The following is a 22,869-nucleotide window of genomic DNA, read 5'->3' on the forward strand; positions in this document are numbered from 1 at the left end:
AACAAGGGTGACGATGGGAGGTGGCATTTTTGGGGTTTCGGAAGAACCGGGAGTCTAGGGGGAGAAGGAGGCCGATGTTTTGGCCTTTGCTTCCCTGATAGCCTGGCGATGAATACTATTGGCGTGGAGGGACTCCAAGTCCCTGAAGACTGAGTTGTGGCTTGCGGACATGTAGAGTTTCCTGGGTATGGAAAAAATTAGGTTCGCCTTGGGGATCTGTACAGGGGTTCGCCCGAAGGTGGCAACTATTTATTGACTTCTTTGCGGGAGAGTGAGGGGGTGGGGGGTAGAGTAGAGTAGAGTATGAGGGATAAAATGGCGGGTAGTACCGGTGGGAGAGGAGCGGGCTTGTGCAATATGTTACGATTAAAGTATTGAATCCTTTAGGTATTAGTCCTTTAGAGGATGAGAAGGGAGTTTTAATAATGGGAAATGAGGAAATGGCTGAGGAACTGAACAGGTTTTTTGGGTCGGTCTTCACAGTGGAAGACACAAATAACATGCCAGCGACTGATAGAAATGAGGCTATGACAGGTGAGGACCTTGAGAGGTTTGTTATCACTAAGGAGGGAGTGATGGGCAAGCTAATGGGGCTAAAGGTAGACCAGTCTCCTGGCCCTGATGGAATGCATCCCAGAGTGCTAAAAGAGATGGCTAGGGAAATTGCAGATGCACTGGTGATAATTTACCGAAATTCACTAGACTCTGGGGTGGTCCCGGTGGATTGGAAATTAGCAAACGTGACGCCACTGTTTAAAAAAGGAGGTAGGCAGAAAGCAGGAAATTATAGGCCAGTGAGTTTAACTTCGGTAATAGGGAAGATGCTGGAATCTATCATCAAGGAAGAAATAGCGAGGCATCTGGATAGAAATTGTCCCATTGGGCAGACGCAGCATGGGTTCGTAAAAGGCAGGTCGTGCCTAACTAATTTAGTGGAATTTTTTGAGGACATTACCAGTGCAGTAGATAACGGGGAGCCGATGGATGTGGTATATCTGGATTTCCAGAAAGCCTTTGACAAGGTGCCACACAAAAGGTTGCTGCATAAGATAAAGATGCATGGCATTAAGGGTAAAGTAGTAGCATGGATAGAGGATTGGTTAATTAATAGAAAGCAAAGAGTTGGGATAAATGGGTGTTTCTCTGGTTGGCAATCAGTAGCTAGTGGTGTCCCTCAGGGATCCGTGTTGGGCCCACAATTGTTCACAATTTACATTGATGATTTGGAGTTGGGGACCAAGGGCAATGTGTCCAAGTTTGCAGATGACACTAAGATGAGTGGTAAAGCGAAAAGTGCAGAGGATACTGGAAGTCTGCAGAGGGATTTGGATAGGTTAAGTGAATGGGCTCGGGTCTGGCAGATGGAATACAATGTTGACAAATGTGAGGTTATCCATTTTGGTAGGAATAACAGCAAACGGGATTATTATTTAAACGATAAAATATTAAAGCATGCCGCTGTTCAGAGAGACTTGGGTGTGCTAGTGCATGAGTCACAGAAGGTTGGTTTACAAGTGCAACAGGTGATTAAGAAGGCAAATGGAATTTTGTCCTTCATTGCTAGAGGGATGGAGTTTAAGACTAGGGAGGTTATGTTGCAATTGTATAAGGTGTTAGTGCGGCCACACCTGGAGTATTGTGTTCAGTTTTGGTCTCCTTACTTGAGAAAGGACGTGCTGGCGCTGGAGGGTGTGCAGAGGAGATTCACTAGGTTAATCCCAGAGCTGAAGGGGTTGGATTATGAGGAGAGGTTGAGTAGACTGGGACTGTACTCGTTGGAATTTAGAAGGATGAGGGGGGATCTTATAGAAACATTTAAAATTATGAAGGGAATAGATAGGATAGATGCGGGCAGGTTGTTTCCACTGGCGGGTGACAGCAGAACTAGGGGGCATAGCCTCAAAATAAGGGGAAGTAGATTTAGAACTGAGTTTAGGAGGAACTTCTTCACCCAAAGGGTTGTGAATCTATGGAATTCCTTGCCCAGTGAAGCAGTTGAGGCTCCTTCATTACATGTTTTTAAGGTAAAGATAAATAGTTTTTTGAAGAATAAAGGGATTAAGGGTTATGGTGTTCGGGCCGGAAAGTGGAGCTGAGTCCACAAAAGATCAGCCATGATCTCATTGAATGGCGGAGCAGGCTCGAGGGGCCAGATGGCCTACTCCTGCTCCTAGTTCTTATGTTCTTATGTTCTTATGAATGTACGTGGATGTTTGCACATTTTTGCCTTTTTTGCTTTCTTTCTGTTGATGTCTGTAACTGTTTACAAAGCCAAAAACTATCTCAATAAAATTAATTAAGAAATAAGAGAACAAAGGAATTTAAATTGAAATGTGAAGACTCGGCATTCGGTGTGCGCCATGTGCTCCTTTGTTAGAGGTAGCCATGATGTACCTACAATTAAAAATTTTGTTCGGTGTGTTCCAAATTTGTAGAGATTTCAGTATTTTCTCTGGAAACTCACTACACCAAATTTACTGATCAGGGATTTTCATACAGCAAAGACTATGGATTTTTCTTTTGGACTACATTGCAGATGGAGCTTTAAGGAATAAAGATATGGGACCGGAGCTTAGATTAGGTATCAGGAAATGATTGCAGTATCAGGAAATGAGAATCTAATGGCAGGGAAAAATTTATAAAATAGATGTTAAAAAAAAGAAAAAAATTGAGATATAAACACCAATTGATAACTAGAGAAGATAAGGAAAGCAAAACTAGTAATACCTTTGGCACTAAACATTACATATACTGTTAATTGCCACAAGGATATGTTAATTCCCTGAACCATTTTCAGGCAATAGTAAGGGAGTTGATTAAACATGATTTGGCTTTAGTATATATTGATGATGTGTTAATTAGAGATGATGATCAGGGGGACACATGTTGAAAGAGTGACCAAAATTATTAAAACACTTGGTGAAGTAGGATTTAAAATAGGGTTAAAGAAATGGCAGATTGGCAGGAGCGAAGTCGACTATTTAGGGTATTCAGTGTCAAAGGCAGGCAGGGAGGCCAGTGTTGGGATGAGAGAGAAAGTTACTAGAATCACAGCGCCTGTTTCACGAAACGGGGTTCAGCAAATCATGAGAACTTTGGGGTATTTGAGACACCGATGGAAGAATGGTCATGAGAGTATGCAGGCCCTCTTTTTCCTCGGAGCAGCAAAAGTAAGTTGTACTTTCAAATCACAGCTGATAGAAGGACAGGGGAAGTTGCATTAAAGAATTGGTCCCCAGTTTAAAATGATTCATTGTGAACATAATGAAACATCGTGTCAAAGGTGTGGCACATCCTGTAGCCCAGTAGTTTGGTCAAGGAGTAATCATATGAAACCTAGGAGAATGACAGATACAGCGTAGTCAGACGATTTGATATTGCATTTAGAACAATAGAAAGGGGGAAATGCTTTGGCTCAAAGCAATACTGGTGATTGAAGTTTGTGATGACCTGGGGACGTAAAATTAGCCTAACAGTGCTTAGAGACTGTATCACTGCAATGATGCCGTGCCACAGGATAGATCATATCCCCCAACCGCTCGGACAAGGGAAAAAGGAATGTTTGGGTGTGGGTGTCAGGATGCCAGTGAATTGAAACCTGTTAGCAGCATCGATAGGACAGGGGATACAGTGAAAATGTCATGTTCGGAACTTAGCTTTCAAAAAATCCTGTCACAATCAGAATTAAAAACATTGAAATCGATGCAGTAGCAATATCCGAAATATAGCAGGGAAAGTTTCGACCTGATTGAATCACTGAGTTAGAAAAAGAGGAATGGTGACAATGGAAATCCGGAAGTCCTGGAGAGGGTACTTCTGGAATATCCAAGCAAGGATAGGAAGATACAAATCAAGAAATAGGGCCCTCCCCACCTTTGACCCGTTCATTTGGGTTTCAGATGAAACAACAATAATACAAATGACGAACCTGAACAACACTCCGGAGAAGAATGTTTCAGACAGTATGAAAAAAAAACTAATGATACAATTGGCTATATATTTGAGGGAATTAAATGATAGAGCCCGGAAGAAAAACCCTTACGGGTTAGCAACAAATCAAAATATCAAATTATTACTGAATAGTGAAACCTCCGGTCAGACATCTCTAACTGGATGTTAGCTGATGGGTGATCTGTGGTCTCCAGGAGGGGCGTATTACGCGGTGGAGTTATTAAGGGTCTCGGCAGACAGCAGCGACTGACGAGGAACCCCGTATTTTAAATGACAATAGTTTAAGAATCTTGGCAGCTTGCTGCCATGAGGGGAAATTTGTAACCAATGCAGCAACCAATATATCATTGGAGAGTATAACAGTTATTAAAGACGAAATGTCCTGTAAGTTGTTAGGAACTGTTATGTATGGATTCAACTGGGTTGTAACCACAAAAAGTTAACTGTATTAAATGTGCGAGTGGTGTTATAAAAAAAAACGAATAATGGCAAGTATACACTTCATGCTGTAAGGAAAACGATAACGGACAATAGGGGTTTGAAGGAAACTGAGTTATTGTCTCAAGTAAGCCGGGCTGGCAGGCTACATGGTTCAGTACAATGTTTGACGTTAGTGTAAGGAAGTCAGGAATAGAAACAGGATCGGTTGAAGCTCCTGCAATTAATAAAGTAAGATAATCAGTGGATAATACATGATATCATAATTTAGCATTCCTATGAGAAACGGAAAGCACTTCCTACATTAAAAAAAACCCAGTGAGGGATAAAAGACCTTTTGGTCGCTGATGGACTGAGTGGTGTGCTGTTTCTAAGGGGCATGAGGAAGCTTTTACGGTGCTGCTACCCCAAGGTAGTCAGTTGCCTTGGAGGTAGTGGGACACACGGATATTACTATTGTGTTACCTTACTGAGCAGCGACAGCTATGGTTCACGGTGATTGGACTTGAGGAAAGCACAACACAAAGGGTCTATCGACACTCGTCTGCGAGATGGATGCATTTACCATTGATTTCCGTGCACAGTTTACAAATCATGACATGTACATACAAATGACAAAGATGAGGGATAGTTGCTAGTCAGTATAAATATAAGAGGGATATAAACCCTACAGCAGGATTCAGCTCAGAGTTAGCTCTCATAGCTTGGTCATGGATTGATAATACTTGTTATTATAATTGTATACTGTATAATCATTGGATGCCTTAATATGTGTTGTAAGCTGGGTATGGCTCGGATGATGCCGATAGACTTGGCCCATCATTACTCACCAAGATGACATCCCGTTACTGGTAACCATCACACCAAAAGGAAGCTGGACAGAGAGCCAGAGGCTGTAAAAATGTGATGAGGTGTTTATGTACGGAATATCAGCTCAGTTAAGTTCTGATAATGGGCCACATTAACGAGGAGTTCTGCTCCGAGTTGAGCATACGCCAGCAGTTCCACTGTGCGTACTGGTCACAGACGGCCGGCTTGGTTGAGAGACACAATCAGACCTTCAAAACCAACTTGGCCAAATTACGAGTGGACAGGGGGTTAACATGGTTTAAGTTGCTCCCCATTGCCCTCTTCCAGCTGCGGGTCACACCAGCGGGATCGGCCTGGCTCTCTCCTGCCGAGATCTTTTATGGCAGGCCCATTAGAATACCCTGGAACCTGCCTGTTCCCAGACTGGTCCAGTTTCACCACATGACTGAAGAACGGACTAACTATGTTCTAGCCCTCACTAAAGCCCTCAAGGAACTCCATAGCCAGGTTCGAGCGGCTCACCCGTCACCGTCCCCATTACAAAACTCGCTTGAAAAATGAAACATCAGCGCAGCCTGGTAGTTATAGAATATAGATATAGAACAGTACAGCACAGAACAGGCCCTTCGGCCCTCGATGTTGTGCCGAGCATTGATCACCCTACTCAAACCCACGTATCCACCCTATACCTGTAACCCAACAACCTTACTTAACCTTACTTTTTAGGACACTACGGGCAATTTTTTTTTAGCATGGCCAATCCACCTAATCCCGCACATCTTTGGACTGTGGGAGGAAACCGGAGCACCCGGAGGAAACCCACGCACACACTGGGAGGACGTGCAGACTCCGCACAGACAGTGACCCAGCCGGGAATCGAACCTGGGACCCTGGAGCTGTGAAGCATTTATGCTAACCACCATGCTGCCCCGTTATGTCATGGTTAAGAACTGGACTCGGAAAGGATTGGAGCCACAGTGACAGGAGCCCTTCCAAGTTCTCCTTACCACCCCCACTGCAGTTAAAGTGGAGGGGCGAAGTGCTGGGTCCAGCTCCACCACTGCAAAATGGTCGGTCACTAACCTGCCTCCTTTCCCCAGCGCTGTTTTACAGGTGTGAAGCATGACGGATTGGATACGGGCCACCTGTGCTGTTCTAGGCTTTGCCTCACTTGGAACACCATCTATACCTGTAATCCCGACCAAACTACAAGGACATTTCACTTATGCAGATGTGACGTTCTCCGATGCCCCCATGTTCGAGGGCATAGTATCGACTCATGGAAGGCTATCAAGTTAAAGGACAATGAAGGGCTCATGAAACAATTATATCGGTCCCGGCAATGGGAAGGGAACATTGCATGGACATTGGCTTGTTTTGGAGTAAATGTACATTTGATTTTGGATGTGATAAGACTGGTGCCATAAAGGTAAAATCAGACCGTGTGGAGGGGGTAGGAAAAGGTTGTAGGGGAGAGAGGAGGAATAGCAAGAGGACGGAACGAGTAAGAAGGGAGGCACAACAAGAACACAGGTTATCAGGAGGTATACTTACTTCACTTAGGACCCAGAACGAAGTGAAGCTGGGCAGCATGAATCTCTACCACCAAATCTACTACCACATGTATGGCCAGAGACCGGTTGTCTGCTACCCGAACCCCGCATCGGTGTCCAGGTTATTTTCCATCTCACCACTTTGGGGAACTCCCCAAAACGGTGGTTCACTGTCAGAGTTCCGAGCCACCGCCCGAGCAGGTTACTCTTCCTTACGATCCGGGTTCGGCCCCACCAGCTATTTGCCGTCCCCTTCCTCGGGATGACTCCCATTCACAGTATGATAAGCTTCAATGGTGGAGGGCGTATATACCTAGCCACTTCACTCCCAATAGAGATTCCCGGTCGTACGAGAATTGTTTCAGCAGTGAGGGTACAGCCATTTGCTGGTAGAGATGGAAATGAATATAACATGTCTGTTCTCCACTTGTACTGATCGGAAGTGTCGCATAACCCTGGCATCAGGTCAATGCGTCTGTTACAACGCCACTTGTGTCCCGCTGAAGGCAGGCCTTCAGCTTTGTGGCTGGGCGAATGTCTCTCATATCACTGTGGGAACTAGGGCTTTCCGCATTTCTAGGAAGGCCGAATGGGCATTCCAAAGCTGGATAAACTGGGCTACTGGGGGATTCCTGCTTAACCGATATACTGATTGTGATGCTAGCCTGTATACGGGTCAAGGATACTACTTCTTTAATGGCACAGCGACCAATGTTTTGTCACCTCCATTTCCCCACCAAATCGATATCGGGACTCTAGTCCCTACCACAGTCCCCTGCCCCTCTGCGTGCGGGCAGTCTCAGCAGAGTTCTGCGAGGGGAATCCTGAGCACAGCTAGGGTTTGGACCAATAGGTTATCATGAAATGATAAAAGGAGGGAATGAGGAAATGAACAGAAAGGCATAATGGGTAGTTAGGCCAAGTTAGGAGTAAAATTTTACTGCAGTAGAATAAGGAGTTAGGTTAGTGGACGTTTAAATATCAACTGGGACTCAAGGCAGGGAGGGGAATGGGCAGCCACTAAGACCATTTCTTTGTTGCCAGGGATACTGGGAAAAGGGGCCTCAGGCCAGGTTAAGGAATGTGGGGAAAGCCTATGGGAGCTTTGCATTTGTACCGTTGCCTTATTTGGTCATATGTATGTGAAACTTGATGCAACTTGAATGTATATAAAATTAGATGTTTTTCCTTTGTCCTGCACTCTGGCTGTTGAAGAGGCAGGAGACTGGTGGTGTCCTGCTCTCCCAATAGAGTGCGTCACCCAGCTAGCTGGTTAATATAAACAATAATTGATACCTGCAAATCCGTCTCAAATTTTATTGAGCCCAGACTGGCAGCAAAAGAATCAAGACTGTCACCCTTAACCCAATAACCCCACCTAACCTTTTGGACACTATGGGACAATTTAGCATAGCCAATCCATCGAACCTGCCCTTGGACTGTGTAAGGAAACTGGAGCACCCAGAGAAATTCACACCGGCATGGGAAGAACATACAAACTCTACACAGACAGTGACCAAAGGCTGTAATTGAACCCGGGTCCCTGGCGCTGTGAGGAAGCAGTGCTAACCACTATTCCTCTGTAAAACTCACCAGCCAATCACCTACTGTTTATTTAGTTAATGCCTCTGCTCTTCAACTGTCAGGTCTCACTGTCTCCCACTCCGTCCGTCAGACTACTCAGTTCTGTTAAAGACAAAGAGCCCTCCCGAACCAATTTTCCTTACTCTCCAAATTCCAAAATTAAGTATCCTTTCTAGTACTACTATGTCAAGCTGCAGTCCATACTACTAACTTCATGCATTCGCAAAATCTCTTGTATTTATATCAGCTAAAGTTCCAGAGACCTGATTAAGACCTGCTTTCTTGGGAACAAGTTCTATTTAGCCACCCAATTAACTAATAGTGCAGCTGCCACTAGCACGCAGCTTGTTTATTACAAGCTAACTACACTTTAATGTCCAGATTAACTTAAATGATAAGTGCAAAATTGACTAGATTTCAGAAAGAGATCAACACTTAAAATGCCCTCATTCACCAAATTTCCGAGTTAAGCATGTACTCTGTCTAACAGTACTCAATCGAAGGTGACACACAAGTACAAAACTAGAACACTAAACTTGAAGCTGATTACATAAATAAGAGGAACAAATTGGGTAAAATAGATTGAAAAATTAGATTAAAAGGTACGACAGATGAGCAATGGCGAACAAGTAAAGATATGAATAATTCTTCTCAATTTACAATCGATATTTCTTATTTTCACAATAACTTGGAAGCTCACAAGATTACTGAAAGCTGACTAGATTATTTAATACAATTTAAATAATCACTAGTCGACCATATTTGATACAAAATTGTATAAGAGAGAGAGAGAGGTGCAAAAAGGAACAATATGGAAGAAGGGGAGGAAAAGGAAAGTTGGGAAGAGGAAAGATAAGGTACATTAAATTGAGAGTCTTTTTGGTATTCAGTGTAATAACTCTGAAATGGCCTTGCAATTCACTCAGTTCAGGGGTAAGTAGTGATGGGCAACAAATGCTGGCCTTGCCAGTGATACCCATATCCCATGAAAGAATAAATAAAAACAGTGTGCAGTGTGCAACAGTGAGCACGCCAGTCATAGTTCAACAGGAATCAGCCATCTAAAGATACCAAAATCTAATTCACATTAAATTCATAGAATCTCACTGCAGTGCAGAAGGAGACCATTCGGCCCATCGAACCTGCACCGAACTTCTGAAAGAGCACTCTACCTAGGCCCATTCTTCTGCCCTATCCCCGTAATCACATCTCGCCTTTTGAACACTAAGGGGAAACTTAGCATGGCCAATCAACCTAACCGACAAATGTGGGAGGAAACCAGATCACCCAGAGGAAACCCACACAGTTACGAGGAGAACGTACAAACTCCACTCAGTCAACCTAAGGCCGGAATTGAGCCCGGGTCCCTGGCACTTAGGGAATGGGTGCCTGATCTTTTCAAGTTCAAAAGCCAGAAAGCACTGAATGTCTGTGCTTATAACATTATGAATAGAACTCAATTTATTTTTCAGATTTTCAGCATCGCACATTCTGCAGTAGTTTGCTCTTATTTGAATGGACTCTTCCAGACTCTGGACCACTGCCTGGGGTAGAAGTCAACCCCCAATTTTCCAAGGACACTCCACTGAGTATCAGCCCATTGCCCAACTCCATATTCAGAATAACGCAGCAGAGACCAAGATTTGAAGCAGGAATTTGAGCATTGAATAAAACATCATATTTCTCAATCTTAAAAGGGAAAGGATTTGCAGCAAAAATATCTTGTCAATGTAATTTTCTAAAACTGTTTTGACCGATATAGGACTTCAACTAACATAATTTGTGTAATTATCTTTTGTCACACAATGAATTATACTTACGAGGATTTTTTTTAAATATGTAAAGGAACAAACAAAATCAATCCAAAAAATTCAGCTGGAAGCTATCTGAAAGCAGATTGGAGTCCACTGAATGTTCTAGATCAGAAGTTACAAAACTATCACACTCGATTCAATATTCAAGCTCAAAAGCTACACATTATAAAAAAATGTTTAGTAACAATCAATTTAAAACCACCTCTTTCCAAATAATTTTCTTGGATACAAGTAATCCAGGTAACTTTACTGCAGTCAGAAAGATGATTGTCCATATGTGAGATTTATATAGTCATTTTCAGCCATAATCTAGTTGAATAGAGAAGCAGGCGCAAGGGGCCACATTTGTTGTCCCATTTCCTAGTTTAATTATTTTAATAATGAATCTTATTTAACATTAGATTTTGGACAGCAATTCAGGCTTTAAAAACTCCAACTACCCTTTATGATGGGGATGGGAATGGTAAAACTGCAATATTGAGAGCGCCTGCACTTTGGGGCTGTTTGGAGTACATCCTGATCCTAATCTTTCCCATTCACAGGCAATGAGCCAGTGGCCACTCATTGTGTGTCAATAACCCACCTGATATCAATCAATGTATTTAGACACCATTATCTATCGTCATCACTTGCGGAGGATATCTGGATGGGAATCCGACTCTCCATTGTGACTAAAAAGCTACCACTAAAGCAAAGGTCTACTCCATGCAGAATAATAGTGGGCTAAAAAAGGTCAGAACAAAGATAAGCCTAGATTAGTTTCATCACAAATTCACAGGTGAGAAAGAAACTTTGGTGTTAGAATTACAATACAGGCAGTCATTGACTTTACGACATTCGACAAACGGTATGTAAATTTGTAAATTGGCACCCAGTTCCAACATCGGTGTTAACCTCCCGATGCCACATCAGCGGCATCCATACTGTATATGTGCATCAATGTTCAGTTGCTATCCAACATATTTTTGCAGTACAGTATTTGCTGTGTTTGTTTTATCACACTCTTTCTTAAAATAGGCTGGACTTTTCTGGCCTTTCTCACTGGCAAGGATATTCTGGTCCCGTCAACGGCGCACCCCCGCCACCTACTATCTTAGGCAAACATTTTCCCAGGCCAACTGAGAAAGAAGGTGCACCAACTCTCAAGGAATTCTAGAAAGGCTTCAACATTTACCTATATTCTTAACTACATGGTAAGTCACACAATCAAATTTGCATGGTGTTTTATAATGATCGCTTTATTAGTATCACAAGTAGGCTTACATTAACACTGCAACAAAGTTACTGCCAAAGTCCCTTAGTCGCCACACTACGGCGCCTGTTCGGGTACACAGAGGGAGAATTTAGAATGTCCAATTCACCTCACAAACATGTCTTTCAGGACTTGTGGGGGAAACTGGAACACCCAGAGGAAACCAACGCAGACACGGGGAGAACGTGCAGCCTCTGCAGAGTCAGCGACCCAAGCCAGGAATCAAAGCTAGGTCCCTGGTTCTGTGAAGCGACAGTGCAAACCACTGCACTACTGTGCCGCCCTTGGAGGAAATTATCATCGTTGGAGAGAATTGTGTCCTGGGTTTGTGTACGACTTCCAACACTTCACAGACACTGTTGAAAAGGTGACCAGAAATGTTGTTGAAATGGGCGAAGAACTCAACTTAGACATTGCACCAGAGAATGTTGTTAAGTTGCTTGCATCAGATTCTGAAGCGTTAACTAATAAGGACCTCATGGAGTTAGAACTGCAAAAAATGGCAGAGGGAGAAGCACGGTGGCACAGTGGTTAGCATTGCTGCCTACAGCGCTGAGGACCCGGGTTCGAATCCCGGCTCTGAGTCACTGTCCGTGAGGAGTTTGCACAGTCTCCCCGTGTCTGCGTGGGTTTCACCCCCACAACCCAAAGATGTGCAGGATAGGTGGATTGGCCATGCTAAATTGCCCCTTAATTGAAAAAAATAATTGGGTACTCTAAATTTATAAAACAAAAAGCTTCAACCAAAGTCCAGACACATCCATGAGCCCAGGAATGAGGAAAAAATTTTCCTACGGTATTAAAAATGTCTGTGCTTTTTAGATAATTTGTTGGTAATGTAAAGTGGACAGTTCTGTACTATACAGCAGAGTTTTCAAAGTGGGTGGGTCGTGGGCAGTTGTCAGAAGGGTCGCGGGGCTACGGGTCATTTGCGTGTCAGGTCTCAGCGCCAGATTTTTTGGATCCTTCTTGTTTTCTGTCATAGGATTATGCTGCTCTCCTGCTCAGGCCTCAAGAGAGAATTTAAGGTAAAGTTTTAATTGAAGGATTTTGCTTTGCAAATACCTCCACAGCTTGCCTCGTGATCAAGCAGGAGTTTTAATGGCTGTGTTTGCATGCTGGTGACAGAATTTGTTTTTTGAAATGTAATTGTGGCAGGATTTTGGGTTTGAATCTAGGCACAAATCAACCCGCTCATTCTATCATATGTGATCCCATGGTGCTGTGCTGAAGACAACCGAATAGTGAGGTTATCAACCCAAGCACTGGCTGATATTTATCCGGGAATTGCAGCTTGGATCGAATATTTTAATGATTCTCAGCATTTACTGGGAGCGGAGTTCATAGATAATAGAATTTAGAGTGAAGAGCGAGGCCATTTGACCCATCAAGTCTACACCAGCCCTTGGAAAGAGCACCCTACCCAAACCCACACCTCCACCCTATCCCTGTAACCCCAACTAACCATTTTGGACACAAAGGGCAATTTAACATGGCTGATCCACCTAACCTGCACACCTTTGGACTATGGGAGGAAACCCACGCAAACACAGGCAGAACGTGCAGACTCCGCACAGACAGTGACCCAAGCCAGGAATCAAACCTAGGACCCTCGAGCTGTGAAGCAACTATGCTAACCACTGTGCTACCATGCTGGAGTTGTGTATGAACTTCTAGTTCAGGAAAAGAGATTTCCATTAGTGAGAGAATAATGGTCTCAACAAAAGGATGACACCTTAGACTCGCCGGGGCTGCGGACCGTGGTGAGGGCAGATGCGCTTGCCTCCACCTGCTGGGATGGAGAACGTGCTCTCCACTTTGTGCCTCAGCCTGGTCGGATGACCTTATGGTCAAGTACACCGTCAGGGAATCGATGGAGGGATTCTATCCGAGGTGGCAGCCATTTATCGCTCACTTCAAAGAGTTAATTACCATCAGCTGTTGGGGGCAGGTTGGATGTAGCTTCTGTTGTGTATTTTTCTTTTTCTCTGATTTCTTGTGTTATTAACGACAATTGTACCATGTTTCAACAATTTTCATGGTTGTGTTGTAATTCAGTTCATGTTTGTTAAATATGAAACCTTCAATTAAATATTAATCAAAACAAAAAATTCCATACCCTACAGATTTAGTTTTTATTTCTGAAGAGGAGGTGGAAGAATTAACTTAACAAGCAACAAGTACCGATTGCGTGAGAATCTGAAAACGTGTTCAGTCCAGGATTAGGAAGATTGGAATGTAGGAACAGAAATAAACTATTCTTCCTCATGTTTGCTCTGTCATTTAATGAGATCGTGACTGGTCTGTATTTTAACTCCATCTACTCGCCATCATTTTATAATCCTTAAAACTTAAACAAAAGCTATCAGTTTCAGTTTGGAAATTTGCAGTTAACCCCCAGCTTTAACAGTTGTTTGTAAGAGGGAGTTCAATACCTCCACCATCCCACTAGAATGGCAGGGGTTGGGAACCAAGGCAGAATGATAAAGGAAAGAGGAACAAGGACAGTCATAAAAGAACAGTAAACTGCAAAATCGAGGGTGAGAGGCAAATAGGGCCACAGTCTAAAGAAAAATAAGGATGATTAAAAATGGCAAAAAGGGAGCCTAAAGGCTTTGTATCTTAATGCACGAAGCATTGGGAATAAGGTGAATCCCGAAAGTCGGTCGTCTTGAGTCCTGAAGGTCTATCAGTTGGAAAAAGTGAGTCCCTGGATAAAATGTTTGAAAAGCACTGCTATACAGTATATACCTGTACATTTCTCTGATTTTGTACGTCAATCAATTTGTTACTATTGATGTCTTACTCATCTATTATTGATTGAGTAAAATATTCTGGGTTATTTTGTTGAAAATAGGCTATTAGGCCTTCATTCAAGATCAAATCTCTCAGTTATAACATTGTTTCTTATGGAAAAATTAGTTCTAACATAGGAACCAACAGTGTCCCAAGTTCACAAACTGTCTGTATAGGGTTAATACTAGTGCTCAATAAAAGTTCAATGTATAGCATTTTGTGAACAACATAAAACACCCCAAGATGATAACAGGTTAGATGACCAAAAGCTTAAAAGAGGTAGCTTTCAAGGAGCATCTTAAAGGAGGAAAGAGAGTAAAAAGACAGATATTTATGTAGGGAATTCCTCAGCTGAGGGCCTTTTGCTGAAGGTACAGCTGCCAACAGTAGTGATTAAAATCATGAATGTTTGAGACCAGAATTGGAGGAGTGCAGGCATACGAACAAGGAGCAGGCCCTTGAGTGTACTCCGCCATTTAGTAAGATCATGGCTAATCTGATATTAACGTCAAATCTGCATCTCGCCTACCCCATCATCCCCATGTTTACCAAGAACGTATCCATTTCTGCTTCAAAGATCCGCTCCAGCGGATACAAATATAGCCTGTCCAACCTTCCTCTATGAGACAACCCACCCACTCCAGTTAATAGTCTCGCAAACCTTCTATGAACAGCTTCCAATGCATTTCCATCCTTCTTTAAATACGAAAACTAATACTGTACACGGTACTCCAAATGTGGTCTCTCTCATGCCCTGTACAACTGAAGCATAACTTTCCTACTTTTCTACTCAATTCCCCTAGCAATAAATGATAACATTCTATTAGCTTTCCTAATTGCTTACTGTACCTGCACACTAGCCTTTTATGATTCATGCATGAGGAAACCCAGATCCCTCTGGGCCTCACGGTAGCATGGCGGTTAGCATCAATGCTTCACAGCTCCAGGGTCCCAGGTTCGATTCCCGGCTGGGTCACTGTCTGTGTGGAGTCTGCACGTCCTCCCCGTGTGTGCGTGGGTTTCCTCCGGGTGCTCCGGTTTCCTCCCACAGTCCAAAGATGTGCAGGTTAGGTGGATTGGCCATGCTAAAATTGCCCGTAGTGTAAGGTTAATGGGGGGGATTGTTGGGTTACGGGTATACGGGTTACGTGGGTTTAAGTGGGGTGATCATTGCTCGGCACAACATCGAGGGCTGAAGGGCCTGTTCTGTGCTGTACTGTTCTATGTTCTTCACCTCAGAGTTCTGCAATCTCTCTGCATATAGATAACATACTTCGTTATTCTTCCTGCCAAAGTGAACAATTTCACATTTTCCCATATAATACTCAATTGCCAGATCTTTTCCACTCACTTAACCTATCTATATCTTTTTGTGGCCTCTTTAGGTCCTCTTCACAACTGACTTTCCCAACTATCTTTGTGTCATTACTAAATTTGACAAACGTCCCTTCAATCCCTTCATCCAAGACATTTATATAAACTGTAAACAGTTGAGGTCCCAGTACTGATCCCTGTGCAACACCATTCGTTATATCTCGTCAACCTGAAGAAGCCCATTTATGCCTACACTCAGCTTCCCATTAGCCAATCAATCTTCTATCCATGTCATTATGTTACCCCCGTATAAAATGAGCTTTTAGGATTGGATTGGATTTGTTTATTATCAAGTGTACCAAGGTACAGTGAAAAGTATTTTTCTGCAAGCAGCTCAACAGATCATTCAGTACATGGGAAGAAAAGGGAATTAAACAAAATACAAGAAAATACATAATAGGGCAACACAAGATATACAATGTAACTACATAAGCATTGGCATCGGATGAAGCATACAGGGTGTAGTGTTAATGAGGTCAGTCCATAAGAGGGTCATTTAGGAGTCTGGTAACGATGGGGAAGAAGCTGTTTTTGAGTCTGTTTGTGCATGTTCTCAAGACTTCTGTATCTCCTGCCCGATGGAAGAAGTTGGAAAAGTGAGTAAGCCAGGTGGGAGGGATCCTTGATTATGCTGCCCGCTTTCCCCAGGCTGCGGGAGGTGTAGATGGAGTCCATGGATGGAAGGCAGGTTCGTGTGATGGACTGGGCAGTATTCACGACTCTCTAAAGTTCCTTGCGGTCCTGGGGCGAGCAGTTGCCATACCAGGCTGTGATGCAGCCCGATAGGATGCTTTCTATGGTGCATCTGTGAAAGTTGGTAAGGGTTAATGTGGACATGCCAAATTTCCTTAGTTTCCTGAGGAAATATAGGCACTGTTGTGCTTTCTTGGTGATAGCGTTGATGCGAGTGGTCCAGGACAGATTTTTGGTGATGTGCACCCCTAGGAATTTGAAACTGCTAACCATCTCCACCTCAGCCCCGTTGATGCTGACAGGGGTGCGTACGGTACTTTGCTTCCTGAAGTCAATGACCAGCTCTTTAGTTTTGCTGGCATTGAGGGAGAGATTGTTGTTGTTACACCACTCCACCAGGTTCTCTATCTCCCTCCTGTATTCTGACTCGTCGTTATTCGAGATCCAGCCCACTATGGTCGTATCATCAGCAAACTTGTAGATGGATTGGAACCAAGTTTTGCCACGCAGTCGTGTGTGAACAGGGAGTAGAGTAGGGAGCTAAGTACGCAGCCTTGCGGGGCACCGATATTGAGGACTATTGTGGAGGAGGTGTTGATGTTCATTCTTACTTTTATTTTCCGCAGTTACCTTTGATGTGCCACTTTATCAAATGGCTTCTGGAAATCTAGGTTCAGTACATCCAGAGCACATGCTCCTTCCTCAAAGAACTCCAATAAGTTGGTTAAACATGACTTCATTTTCACAAAACCTTTTTCAGTCGGGCTGATCACCTTGAGCTTATCCAAGTGCCCTGCTATAACTTACTTATGATGTGGGGATGCCAGCATTGAATTGGGGTGAGCACAGGAAGAGGTCTTACAACATCAGGTTAAAGTCCAACAGGTTGGTTTCGAATCACTAGCTTTCGGAACATTGCTCCTTCCTCAGGTGAATGAAGAGGTAGGTTCCAGAAACATATATATAGACAAAATCAAAGGTGCAAGACTATACTTCGAATGAGAGTCTTTGAAGGTAATTAAGTCTTTACAGGTCCAGGTGGAGCAACTGGAGAACGGCATAATCACAGGTTAAAGAGGTGTGAATTGTATCAAGCCGGGGCAGGTGGTAGGATTTCGCAAGCCCAGGCCAGATGTTGGTGGATGAATGTAATGCAACATGAATCCAAGGTCCCGGCTGAGGCTGTACTCGTGTGTGCGGAACTTAGCTATAAGTTTCTGCTTGGTGATTCTGCGTTATCGCGCGTCCTGAAGGCCGCCTTGGAGGACGCTTACCCGAAGATCAGGGGCTGAATGCCCTTGACTGCTGAAGTCTTCCCCGACTGGAAGGGAACATTCCTGTCTGGCGATTGTTGTGTGATGTCCGTTCATCCGTTGTCGCAGCGTCTGCATGGTTTTGCCAATGTACCACACTTCGGGACATCCTTTCCTTCAGGGTATGAGGTAGACAACGTTGGCCGAGTCGCACAAGTATGTACCACGTACCTGATGGGTGGTGTTCTCACGAGTATTGGTGGTACCCATCTCTATGATCTGGCACGTCTTGCAGAGATTGCCATGGCAGGTTGCGTGGTGTTGTGATCACTCACTGTCTGAAGGCTGGGTAGTTTGCTGCAAACAATGGTTTGTTTGAGGTTGCGCGGTTGTTTGAAGTGGGGGTGTGGGGATGACCTTGGCAAGATGTTCGTCTTCATCGATGACGTGTTGAACTGCAAAGATGATGTTGTAGTTTCTCCGCTCCGGGAAGTATTTGGCGACAAAGGGTACTCTGTCGGTTGTGTCCCGTGTTTGTCTTCTGAGGAGGTCAGTGCACCCACCCACAATTTTAACAAATTATTTTTTGGTTTGATTTCACCAAACAATACATCTAATTTTTTAAGGGTTGCTACATGCTAAGCTGATGTATAAAGGGACTTTGATCAATGATAACACACTTCTACTAAAATAATAATGCATTCAGCAGAAGATAAATACAAGTAAAAAAAGCAATTGTCACTTATTCATCCAGAAAAAACTCTATAGCTCCCCACCTCCCAAATACGGCATCTGACTAGGTCCAGGATTTTTGCCACCATTACTCTATTCAAAGAGTATTCTACATGCAGCTCAGTGTGTTAAGACTTTCCTGAGACCGTTCCCAGATTCGCTTTTTGTGGATGAAAGGTCAAGTTATCAAGTGTTTCTTCATAACCCAGTCATCTGAACCGAGGATCACTTTCATCACTGTTCTTCACGATATTAAATACTCTCCCCTTTTCTCGGGTAAAGTCTAAACCTGTCTGTCTATTCCATCAGCAAAATGACCCACAGTATGTGCTTTTATTCCAGCGATGGTTTAATTAAAAAGTGATATATTATCTGATAATACATCAGATGTTATATCTGATATTTAACATCTATATATCAGATGTTAATATATAGTTTTTGGGGATAAGAAAAAATGGTGCCAATACAACAGAAACTGGGATTCACACCAAAGACATAATAAATGGGATGTTTATGTAAAATGGCAATATAGCACACACTGACAAAATGGCAACTGGTTCACTATAAAGTGATTTTCAAAAAGCTCACTAAATGTTAAAACTGACTAGTACAGTGGACCCTTTTCCTGTTTCTATGAAATAGTTGTTCTAATAGATGTGTAAAACCTAGATGAGATTTTACCATTAGAAACAAATAAGGAGTATCCTTACTGAGTAAACACAAATATTATATCAAAAGCGCTGCTTAGAGTTAATCTAATCTGCTGCAGTATAAAAAGAATAAAACAAGATTCTTTATAATAACCAGCAGTTCAATGATTTCACATCATGTTATTTTTTAACGAAACAAGATAATGTTTGGTGATAAATGTAATAGAATATATTATCCCACACACTGGCGGAGGTATGATTTTTTTGCTTATTAGTTACTGGACATCATCTATCTGACAATTCCATACAAAATTAGTTGACAACAGCTAATACATTCAATAACAGGAAATAGGGCAATTAAAATATGCAGAAAGACTTGCATTCATAGTTCACTCTTCATAATGCTTCACAATGACTTAATCTGAAGCACAGCAACTTAGAATATTAAGGTAAATGCACCAGCTATTTTGTGTACAGAAGGATTCTACGAAACCAGCAATTAGATGAATAACCAATTATTCTGTTTTTATTGATGATGTGGAGATGCCGCCGTTGGACTGGGGTGAGCACAGTAAGAAGTCTTACAACACCAGGTTAAAGTCCAACATGTTTGTTTCAAACATTAGCTTTTGTTTTTATTACTATTGCTTCTGAGTAGAAGGCTGGCTCGAACAACAGAAAACGCCCTGCACCTCACCAAACAGTGGAATTTTCTGAACCATTGAATTGAACCTCTTGATTCAAATGTCAAATTCAAAGGATGGGATTTTGAACAAAACAGCATGCCCGTATTTTGAATTTCTGAACATAAGCCCTGGTACTTGGCTTGATCTCATTAAACTGGCACCGCAGTAGAAAGAATGAAACTTTCGGAAAGCACATGAATCAAATATACCTAAGTAGACAACAATACACTTTGATGCCTTAACTTAAATGCTGGCAATGAGCTACAAGTAGAAACTAATTTATTTTAAAATTAACAAAATATACCACACAAATTTTCAATTATCCTGTGATCCTGGCACAAGGCACTGCCACGATCATAACTGACAATTAGGCACATCTAACCCCAACCAGTTAGGCGTAGGAAAATCAAGGATAGACTATCCTCCTATTTTCCATTGCAAACATGGTAGAATGTGCATAAATAAGCCAATATACTCTGTGTCATTTCAGTTTTAGCTATGATGATTGCAATCTTCCGATGCCTCACAGGAATAAAAATCCGTTGGTGCCTTTATTGGGCAACACGGTAACACAGCAGTTCACACTGTTGCTTCACAGGGCCAGGGCTCCGGATTCAATTCCCAGCTTGGGTCACATTCTCCCAGTGTCTGCGTGGGTTTTCTCTGGGTGCTCCGGTTTCTTCCCACAAGTCCCGAAAGATATGCTTGTTAGGCGAATCGGACAGTCTTAATTCTCCTTCAGTGTATCCGAACAGGTACCGGAGTGTGGCAACTAGTGTATTTTCACAGTAACCTCATTGCAGTATTAATGTAAGCCTACTTGTGACACTAATAAAGATTATTATTACAGCGGCACAGTGGTTAGCTGTGTTTAGCCTCGCAGCGCCAGGGACCCGGGTTCAATTCCAATCTTGGGTGACTGCGTCGAGTTTGCACATTCTCCTCATGTCTATGGGTTTCCTCCGGGTGTTCCGGTTTCCTCCCACAGCTCCAAAGATGTGCACGTTAGGTGGATTGGCCATGCTAATTCCCCTTAGTAGCCAGGGATGTACAGGTTAGGTTACAGGAATAGGGCGGGGGAGTGGGCCTAGGCAGGGGCTCTTTCATAGGGTCGGTGCAGACTCGATGGGCCGAATGGCTTCTTTCTGCCTTGTAGGGATTCTATGGTTCTATTTCAGCAAACAATAGCATAGCACTGTGCCATTGTTACTAATGCTCTATACAGAAGTGAGCTGTCAGCCACATTACTATCATTAAACAGCGACCAAATGTTCTAGTTTTAGGATCAGCTATTCTGCGAGCAGGTTTACATGAATTAAATACTGCATTTTGAGGGTGTGGCAAAGGGTAATTTTTCAAAACACTGAAGAGCAGATCAAGCTCCGGCACTGAAAGGAACCAGCTGCTGCAAGCTCGATACGATTTCGGTACCAGGGTGTGTCACGTCTTGGAACTTCACCTCACACGGGTGCGGTGTATTGAAGAGAAAGTGACACCGCTCATCTTGAATAACCATGCAAGGATCTACCATTAACCCATGCCCTTTGGACAAACGGGCATTTATAAGTGCCCACGTCAGGTGCTACACCTCCTGCAAAAATTCACAATCAGAGCGAGATGATATACGTCAATTGAATAGCAAATAATTTTTAATCATGCAAATAATGTCTTAATCTGCATTTCCCCCGGTGGCACCCGGTAATCTTGCATTATAATTTTATCATTAATCTACGAACGGTAGGTCCTGAAGAGAGAAATTATTTGGCTTCATGAACAGCCTTGACAGTGGATTAAAGGTGTTGAGTGAGTGACACTTCCAAACCCACTCTGCAGTTTCCCCAATTTGATTTATGACCGTTCTGCCATCATACTCCACTGCTTTCCAAGGGGAGTTTTATTTCCTAATGAAGCATCACCACCGTCAGATTCCAAGATAAATCTGCGTTTCTGAAAGACACACAAAGCGCCTGCCGTCTCTCGGTTATAATCGGATCAGCTCAATCCTGTCACTTAGACACTTGACCAAAACCAGTCTGTGTGGGAGGGAGAATAATCAGACTCTAAATACAAAGACACCACTGCCCCTACTAACAACACCCCGACGCGGCCCTTCCAACTGTACCGGGACGGCCTTACCGCTCTCCGCTTACCTCCCAAGTGTTATTGAAAACGAGCAGCGACTGATGGCGCTGACGACTGCACGGATTCACACAAGTCCCCGCATGCAGGCCCCGGTGTCCACCCTGTCGCTGTGGTAACGGCCAACGGTTCGGCCTCAGCGTCCCATCCGACGCCACACTGTGAGCGGCTTCAGGCGCTGAGCGACCGCAGACACCACCACCGCCGCCTCCCCCGCTCCGCCATTGGTTGTCACAGTACCGATTGTTGCTACGGCACAATAGACCGCCCCGCCCTCACACGCACAGAGAGACGCAGATTGTGACGTCAACGCGTTCCCCTCTTTCCCTGCCCTGACAAGGCAGCGCCCCGGCACAACCTTAGACGCATTGTTTGTTTCCCTCTCCTTCCCTCGATGTTCGGGCGTGGACAACAGGACACCATTCGCCTCCTCGAGCCTACTCAGCCATTCAATTAGATCATCCTTGATCTTCTACTTCAACACAATTTTTCTGCACTATTCCCACATCCTTTAGTGCCCTTACTTTCTGAAAGTCTTATTCAGTGGCCCAGGAGATTCGTGCCACCTCCTCCCCACCCACCTCTGCCAGGGGGCCAACATAGTTGGTGGTTGTATTTTGTTTTCAATTGCTGCCCTTGTGTTAAAATATTGGGGTGGCAACCTGACAACAAATGTACTCGAGGTGCCTTCATCAGAGGCTCAGGATGGACTAAGAAACGACAGAGCAGTGAACACAGCCCAGCTGAGAAACTACAGAGAGTCCTGAACACAGCCCAGTCCATCACTCGATCCTGCCTCCCATCTATTGACTCTGTCTACACCACCCCCCCCCCCCCCCCCCCCCCCCCGCCTTGGGAAAGCAGGCAGCATAATCAAAGATTCCGCCCACCCAGGTTATTCTTTCTTCCATCGGGCAGGAGATAGAAAAATCTGAGAACACGCATGAACAGATTCAAAAACAGCTTCTTCCCTGCTGTCACCAGCCTCTTGGAATAACCCTCTTATGGACTGAACTGATCTCCCCACACATCGTCTTCTCTACTGAGTAGCACTACACCGTACGGTTCACTCAACGTCTATATCTGCATTGTGTATTTATCGTATGTCCTATTTTTTCATGTGTGGAACGATTTGTCTGGACTA

The 22,869-nt window shown here is 43.6% G+C and overlaps 1 protein-coding gene across 3 annotated transcripts in view; it reads right to left on the reverse strand.

Annotated features, from left to right (window-relative positions):
• Nucleotides 1-21,959, reverse strand: part of LOC119962749 (probable E3 ubiquitin-protein ligase HERC1) — a 594,360-nt gene extending 572,401 nt beyond the window's left edge. For all 3 annotated transcript variants that reach the window (XM_038790765.1, XM_038790766.1, XM_038790764.1), the window contains exon 1: nucleotides 21,737-21,959. The gene's annotated coding sequence lies outside the window, so the exon portion shown is untranslated. The remainder of the gene's footprint in view (nucleotides 1-21,736) is intronic.
• Nucleotides 21,960-22,869: the final 910 nt, after the last annotated feature.

The sequence above is a fragment of the Scyliorhinus canicula genome, chromosome 3, assembly GCF_902713615.1.
Source record: "Scyliorhinus canicula chromosome 3, sScyCan1.1, whole genome shotgun sequence".
In the NCBI taxonomy this organism is placed as follows: domain Eukaryota; kingdom Metazoa; phylum Chordata; class Chondrichthyes; order Carcharhiniformes; family Scyliorhinidae; genus Scyliorhinus; species Scyliorhinus canicula.